The sequence below is a fragment of the Mauremys reevesii genome, linkage group 14 (genome assembly GCF_016161935.1).
Source record: "Mauremys reevesii isolate NIE-2019 linkage group 14, ASM1616193v1, whole genome shotgun sequence".
Taxonomy (NCBI): Eukaryota; Metazoa; Chordata; order Testudines; family Geoemydidae; genus Mauremys; species Mauremys reevesii.
Window position 1 is genome coordinate 23,116,287 of NC_052636.1, and position 8,393 is coordinate 23,124,679.

An 8,393-nucleotide genomic window follows, 5' to 3' on the forward strand; every position below is an offset into this window, starting at 1 on the left:
CCTGTGCTCCGCCCTCACTCCCATTTGGCCACTTCCCACCCCTGCTCTTCCACTGTGGCTGAGGCCTGCTGGTCCACCTCTCGCTCCCTCCTCTCCTCCCTGAAGGCCTCCTTGTGCCTCTCCACCCCCTACCCCAAGGCCTGCCTGCTGCCCCCACCTCTCTGCCCTTCCCATGAGACCCACCCCGCCCACCGCCCCACCTCTCTGCTCCTCCCTGAGACCCTCCCCGCCCCCCGCCCCCCCCTCTCGGCCCCCCCCCGGAGACCCGCCCTGCCCATCGCCCCCACCTCTCTGCCCCTCCTGAGACCCGCCCTGCCTGCTGCCCCCACCTCTCTGCCCCTCCCTGAGACCCACCCTGCCCACAGCCCCCACCTCTCTACCCCTCCTGAGACCTGCCCTGCCCACCACCCCACCTCTCTGCCCTCCCTGAGACCCGCCCTGCCCACCGCCCCCACCTCTTTACCCATCCCCTGAGACCCGCCCTGCCCACCGCCCCACCTCTCTACCCTCCCCTGAGACCCGCCCTGCCCACCGCCCCACCTCTCTACCCCTCCCCTGAGACCCGCCCTGCCCACCCCACCTCTCTGCCCCTCCCTGAGACCCGCCCTGTCCACCTCTTTCCTCGGTCGTCTGTTGTTATTCCTTGAAACACCAAGGATGGAATTAAAAGCTGAGTTTACTCCAGGGTGAGGAAAGAAAGGAGCCACCAACCCCATGACAAATCTCAGTGCCCCAGAGAAAATCTGCCCCCTGCTATTGCAATCACTGATGTGCTGGGGATATGGCAGGAAAGGGACTGTCTGAATGATCAAGGCAGGAAATGGACAACAATCTACAGCAACATCATTGAGCACAAACACACTCTCCTCATGCTCCAGCCAGAAGGGAAATGAACAGGAATTCTTGCAGTTCAGCCATGGACACACTTACCCAAGGGCACAGCAGTGTGTGTGCTGGGGGAGCTGGTCTGAGGAAACAACTGGAATTGATCACTCAGTGAGAACAGAACTAGAGTGCAGTGAGAGACCCATCTCAACCAAGTAGTTGTGGCTGAGTGGTTAAGGTGGTGGACTAGAAATCCATTGGGGTCTCCCTGTGCAGGTTCAAATCCTGCCAACTACGGAGAAAGTTGTGGTTCTTTAGTTTCAAGGGAGCTGGGTCTTGTCTCACTCTCAAGCTGTGTCTACACTATTGGGTAATGCGGCTTTAAAGTGTTTTAATTAAACAGCTGTTGCATGTCCACACTATGCCCCTTGTGTCACCAGAGCACATCCACGCTAGAATCTTGGATGGCCACAGAGAGCAGTGCACTGTGGGTAGCTGTGCAACTGGCTGCAGGGTGTTTTGGGAAGGGTTTGCAATGCCTCATGGGCCGGTACAGCATCACATGATGCAGGTTTCTCTATCCCACCGTTCCATGGGCATCTTACTAGATTGCCAGCTGCTTTTCAACTGCAGTGTGCGTGGCGGGGTAGAGACTGTGTGTGTGTGTGTGGGGAGAGGGAGTGTGTGTGTGGAGAGAGGGAGTGTGTCGCACACTGTCTCTATGTTCAGACAGCTGCTGCAAGCAACCAGGCCTGAGGCTGGGGGAGGGGGCAGCCCCAACATCAGTCCCCGCTTCCCTCACTGGCTCAGCTCAGCACAGCAGCCTCTGTCACACGCACACACACACTGCTGCTGCTTAGCTCTGTGTCAGGGGTGGTGGAACAGGGGGTTTAGAGGGCCGTGGCCCCACCACTCTTAACTGGCTATTAGGACAAATGATGGAGGGGGGAAAGGGGGAGTCTTGGGGGGGGAGAGGCATTCTGTGGGTGTGGCCTCGGGGGAAGAGGTGGTGTGAGTGTGGGTCCTTGGGGAAGGGTTTTCATGGGAGTGCCACAGTTCAGACAATAGTGACCCCCCCACTGTAAGGAAGCTCCCGCCGCCCCTGCTCTGTGTTGGTAGCGCGGGAGAGAGCAGCGTTCCAGGGCAGTGATTTGCTCCCCGGGGCTCCGCCAGGGGGGCTTGGGAGGCTGCAGAGAGCCCTGGGCCCTTTAAATCACCAGCCTGGGGAAGCCGGGCCGGGCTGGCACAGCGTACCCGCTCTTGCCAGTACCCCATACCGGAATGTACCAGCTTATTTTCACTACTGGAAGGTCCTCACATGGATCAATAACTGGTTAAAAGCCAGGAAACAAAGGGTAGGAATAAATGGACAGTTTTCAGGATGCAAGCAGGTAACTAGTGGTGTCTGTACTGGGACTAGTCAACATCTTCATAAACGATCTGCTGAACAGTGAGGTGACAAAATGTGCGGATGCTCCAAAACTACAGAGGATAGTTAAGTCCAAAGCAGACTGGGAGGAGCTAAAAAGAGATTTCACAAAACTAGGTGAAAGGGCAACAAAACGGCAGATGAAATTCAATGTTGATAAATGCAAAGTGATGCACATTGGCAAACATAATCCCAACTCTACATAGAAAACGATGGGATGTAAAATAGCTGTTCCAACTCAAGTGAGAGATCTTGGAGTCACTGTGGATAGTTCTCTGCAAACATCCACTCAATGGGCAGTGGCAGGCAAAAAGCGAACAGAATGTTGGGAATCATTAAGAAAGGGATAGAGAATAAGAGAGAAAATCTTATTGCCACTGTATAAATCCATGGTACGCCCATATCTTGAATACTGCATGCAGATATGGTCGCTCCATCTTTAAAAAGATGTATTGGAATTGGAAAAGGTTCAGAAACGGGTATGGAGTGTCTGCCATATGAGGAGAGAATAATAAGACTGGGACTTTTCAGCTTGGAGAAAAGCTGACTAGGGGGAAATATGCTAGAGGGCTATAAAATCATGACTGGTGTGGGGAAAGTAAATAAGGAGTGTTACTTATTCCTTCTCATAACACAAGAACTAGGGGTCACCAAATGAAATTAATAGGCAGCCCATTTAAAACAAACAAAAGGAAGTATTTTTTCACACAACGCACAGTCAACCTGTGGAACTCCTTGCCAGAGGAGGTTGTGAAGGCCAAGACTATAACAGGGTTTTAAAAAAAGAGCTAAATCGCTTCATGGAGGACATGCTCTGAGCCAGGATGGGCAGGGATGGTGTCCCTAGTCTCTGTTGGCCAGGAGCTGGGAATAGGCGACAGGGGATGGATCACTTGGTGATTCCCTGTTCTGTTCATTCCCTCTGGGGCACCTGGCTTTGGCCGCTATGGGAAGACAGGATACTGGGCTAGATGGACCCAGTCTGGCCGTCGTATGTCCTTACATCCTTATGCTCCTTTCATAAGATGCCTGGGATTCTGCCTCACAATGTGTCCCTGAGGTCTCAGCCAAAATGCCCAGACAGGCAAACGCTCTGGGCTCCTGAAGCCTTGGCCACCCACCTAGTGCCCTATGGCTCATCCCTGACCCTTGCTGCTGCTCCTTGCTGTAGACTGTGAGAGGAGCGGAGGCAGCGCAGGAGCCTTCGGGGGACACAGATCTGAGGCTTTGGGAGAGACACATTGTCTGAGACATCAGAGCGCTGCAAACCCTGCAGCCACCCCCTCAATCCAGGGCCTGTTCCAGCCCACAGATTACAGCCTGGAAATAGGCGTGTGAGACTAACTCCTGTTCTCCCTGACAGGGCCTCCCCTAGACCAAGTGGAGTCCCAGGCAAGACATGTCTTCGGTGCCCCCCCATATGTTAAAATTTTGAATATCTTATTTTTATTGCATTTGTAGCTCAGCTCATGATTTTGACGCACAATTTCGATGCATGATTCTCTCTGTCATATAAGATGATAAATTTGCAGGCTAGGTTCTGTAAACCTGTATTTATTCATGCCATATATAAGCAAATAAAACAAATGCATTTTCTTTAAGCATATAGAAACTTTTTTATTTTGACAGTAAGTGAAATGTACTAACATCTAGAAATGGAGCACTCACCAGCACAGGGTGGGCCGGTATTAAATAGTGTTACAGTCGGAGACAGACAGCGTTAGGATGTTAACCCCAGGCCCTTTGTTCAAAGGTCGCTTCTCTCGCCTTTCCCCCATGAACTGAAGCACAGCATTAAAGAGATCCAAAGATTGGCCAATGGCATTTCAAAGCTGATCTTAACCCTTTCAGTACCCTTGCAAACTCAGATGCTTCTCACCACAGGCTGGCTGGTGGCTTTTCAGCCAGGCTCTCCCCTTTCATCAGCGCTTCAGTTGCTTGGTGTGGGGGTGTCTGTAGATGTAGGTGACAGAGCGAGATAAAGCCTAGCAAATGTCTCTCCTTTTATCATGTCCTTTCTTCCCTCATGGCTTTGCCCCCCCCTTCAGAGTCAGGTGAGCATCACTGCGTCTCTCCAAGCAAGTCTGAGCAATTCCCCTGGGGTGTCCTCATGCAGGTGAGTCATTGCATTGTAGCTCCCTTGCTGGACAATGGCTGTCGATGGGTTGTTTGACACCCTGTCCGGGTGTTGGTTATTTTCCTTGCTGTTGCCACTAGGGAGCTAATATTTGGCTGACTCCCCCACCTTGCAGCACAGTGACAACCACACTGCACAATTCTCATGACTTCATATGCATGAGTGGTCTACATCTATGGGTAGAGAAGTGACTTTCAGCCGATCATATCCTTTCCCTGATACCTTACAAGTCATGCTCTATATGTAAGATCACGATGATTATGGGGGTTACAGCCGCTCCCCGAAAGGTATAGAATGTCACACTGAGATTCTATGTTCATTTGTTCTGTAACAGCATTACAGAGATCCAATGACTGACCAATGGCATTTCCAAGTGCTAAAATAGCAAGCGGTGTCGGTCTCTCATTGGCCATCAGTGACTGAAGATGTGGTTTAATGAGCCGGAGCTTCAAGGCGAGGGTGGCTCTGTCCACTGCCTTCCATTGCGCTGCTGGGCCCCAAGTCCCTGGTGGCCAATATGTGACGCTGGGAGAAGAGAGTGGGGTGGCAAGTGGCGGCAGGACTTTTGCCACCAGGGTCTAGCTGCCCAACTTCCTCCTGGTACTGCTGGCTCCCCGTTTCCTTCAGGTAACCCAGGAACTAAGGCAGGAATAGGGCGAGGAAGCAAGTAAAGCCGAGCAAGGAAGGCAAAAGTGAATCTTGTCTGCATGGGCCGCTCACAATGACGTCCTTTTTCTGTGCCACAGCTGACAACAACATCCCAGACAGAAAAGCAGGAGGCCAAAAAGAAACTGAGCAGCTGCTGAAGTAGCTCAGCTGGGAGCGTGCTAGACTAACACGCTCGTCTATCCCCCTTTGTGCACGGGTGGGATGTTTTCTGAAAGTGCAGCAGTGCCTTTAACTGCCACGAGTCCCTCATTTCAGGCTATGCAGCAGGAAAAGACAGCATGGGCTTCTGCACCGAGTTGGCCCCCCTGACCTTTCATTCTTCTCTTGCTCTTTGTCAGCAAGGGGAAGAAAAAGAAGCTCTCCCTCAAGCTGGAGTCACAAGGGCGACATAAGGACGACTTCCTGAGTGCCGGCTCCAGTCCTCTGCTCTGCCAGCTGACCTATTGAAGGACTGTCACCACTTTCTCCAGGTTTGTCCATCGGTCTGTGCCAGGGTGAGCAACAGCCAAGCAGATGGAGTTTCTGTAGTGTAGTGGTTATCGCATTTGCCTAACATGCAAAAGTCCCTGGTTCAAAACCAGGCAGAAACATGCTGGCTTCCTTTTGCCAGATCCCCTTGCTGTTCAGGAAGGCCTCCTCCTTCTCCTATTGGCCTGTCCCTGGGATAACTCCAACCCCCGCATGACAGAGGGTGCTGACAGCAGTGGAGAAAGCACCTTGGTGTCAGGCTGGAGAACCTAGAGGAGTGCGGCGTGTCACCTTTTGGAGGCTTGTGGCTTGGCCTCCTCTGCCCTGGGAGGTTGGCCGGTGGAGGCCAGCTCTTCCTGCTGGCCTCCTCTGCGTGACTTGCCAAAGGAGGAAGTGAGGCAGGAATGGGGCAAAAGAGGAAAGTCGAGCTGAGAAAGGCAGGGCAGAAAGTAAGCACATCATTGCGGCTAAATGGGGTTAGTAGAGCGTCACCATTTGTTCTGCAAAGCCGGGGGAGGTGCGGTTGGCTGCTGGGAGGCAGAACCCTGTGCCTGCCTGTTGGCTTCCCAGGGGTGGCTCCTTGCAGCCCAGGAGAAGCGGGGTTCTGGGGGGAAGGAAAAGCAGCAATCGCGAGGCTGAGTGGGCTCCTTTCTGGCCGACATGGTGGGTCTGGGAGTTGCCTGTAAGCCATAAGTGGACTTGATGGAGTGAAACCGCTGCTCCATTCTGGCTGATCTGGGGGAGCCATTAATGACTTGAGAGTGGGGGCAGGGCACTGGCTGTGAGCAAAGTCGTCTTCTTCTCTCCTGCCATGGGGAGCCCGGCCTTAAGCCTGCCCAGCATGCACTGCAGCTCGAGCATTAAGCCTTCCTGTGGCATAACCAAACTACGGCCTAGCGTAATAAGATGTAAAGTTTAGATTGTGAATTTATCTTTAATTTCCAGGGTAACTTACTTTGCTCTTTTATGCCTACCACTTATAATCCTTAAAACTCCATCTTTCTGTAGTTAATAAATCTGTTTTATGAAACTGGTGTATTTTGCTTGAAGTTCTTGGGAAATCTTAGCTCCATTACAAGGCTGGTTCATGTACTATTCACAGTGAGGGAGGGGTGGACCCTGCGTAATAAACTCACTATTGTGTCATACAGGAGGCCTGTGATATGCAGGGGGTCAGATTAGATGCTCTAATGGTCTCTTCTGGCCATAAAGTTGACTAATTTCTGAAAAACCGAGTGTAGCATTGGGAGCAGCGTCTGATGTTTTCCTGTCTAGCCGACTTGCTGCCTAGAACGAACGCTCCTTGAGTGGGGTGATCCCCAGGGAGTAGCTCAAACCTGCAAAGTGCCTGGCCAGGGGCAGGACATTGGCACAGCAAGGGAGGGGTGTGACAGTGACATCACAAAGGCCTTTTGTAGGACCTCAGACTATTGGTCCAAGGTGGTGGGGAGGTGGTGACCTCACAGAGAGATGCTGACATCAGCCAGGCAGGACAGGGGCGAGGGGCCAGGGAAACCTCAGAGACCCCTGTGGCTTTGCTGCAGCAAGTCTCCTTCTCCAGGTCTCTCTCTGAGGACTGAGAGAGTATTTGGGTTCACGGACGTGAGCGCCAGGAGGAACCTCTTTCGAGTTTTCTCCTTCCCTTGTAGTGATTTTACTAGAAAACAGCCGTCCCTGTTTAGAAGGTAAGAGCCTCCTCGAGGTTTGAAACCTGTTCAGTCTGATCCATCTGGTGACAGTTGAATTCTGGGCATGGAAAACTCAAGCTTAAGGAGGCAGAATTTTATTGCGCATCTGGGATTCTGTCCCTTAGAATCACTGGGGACATTGGGGTTTGTCCTTTTTGTTTAATCTTTTCCTCCATCCATCCCTCCCTCCTTTCTCTTTGTCTTTTGCTTCTTTTGTCCTTTCTCCTGTTCCCCTCCCAAAAGCAGGAGAGAGAGAGAGAGAGAGAGAGAGAGAGAGAGAGACAGAGGAGGGCTCTGCAGCTCCCACTGTGGGAGGTCCACCCAAAAATGTGGGGCTGAAATAGAGCTCGGCCAGTGATCCCCACCAATGACCTGGGCCATCCTTTGGGATCTCTGGTGAGAACCCTCAGCCTCCCGCCCTCAGTCTCTAGCCTGATTGGCTCAGCAGGGGGTTATTGACAGGGAGGAGACTCAGGTCCTTGTTGTTCTCTTTCAAGACCAAGGAAATAAGTCAGAACCAGTTCTATGTTTGATGAATTTTGCTGCTTCTCTGCATTAATTGTCTCTGAGCAGTTCATGATTCTCTCTAACCTTGCAGTTCTCCTCAAATACTTCCTGAATAATTACTGTCACTGTTGTTGGTCTGGAGCTCATCTGAGAGCACTTTATTCAGGTCATTCAGTGTCTGAAATTCAAGATCCAAGGGTTGGTTTGAAAATCAGGGCTCTTGGGTCCTATTCCCAACTCTGCCACTGACTGGCTGTGTGACCTCAGACAACTCAATTCTCCTTTCTCAGCCTCAGCTTCTCCCTTTTTCAAGTAGGGATAATAATGATCCGCTCCTACCTACTTCACAGTGCGTGGAAGCAGGGTCGGCTCTAGGTTTTTTGCCGCCCTAAGCAAAAAAAAATTTTGGCTGCCCCCATCCCAGCCCTGGGCTCCCCATCACACCCTCCTGCTGCCCGAGCCCTGGGCTCCCCCCAACCTGCACCCGCTGCAGCTCTGGGCCTCCCCACACCTGCATCCCCCTGCCACCCCACCCCTGGGCTCTTCCCCCCCCAACCCACACCCCCTGCCATTCCAGTCCTGGGCTCCCCCCCACATCCTGTGCTGCCCCAGATCTGGGCTCTCCCCGGCCCCCCCCCCCATGCTCCCGAACCCCCCCCCCCCCGGCCAC

The 8,393-nt window shown here is 52.6% G+C and overlaps 2 non-coding genes across 2 annotated transcripts; both read left to right on the forward strand.

Moving 5' to 3' along the window:
- The first annotated feature begins 1,040 nt into the window (after positions 1 to 1,040).
- TRNAS-AGA lies at positions 1,041 to 1,122 on the forward strand. Its single transcript has one exon. It is a non-coding gene; the product is annotated as a tRNA-Ser (tRNA).
- A 4,456-nt stretch (positions 1,123 to 5,578) lies between these two features.
- On the forward strand, positions 5,579 to 5,650 carry TRNAV-AAC. The gene has a single exon. It is a non-coding gene; the product is annotated as a tRNA-Val (tRNA).
- The last annotated feature ends 2,743 nt before the right edge of the window (positions 5,651 to 8,393 follow it).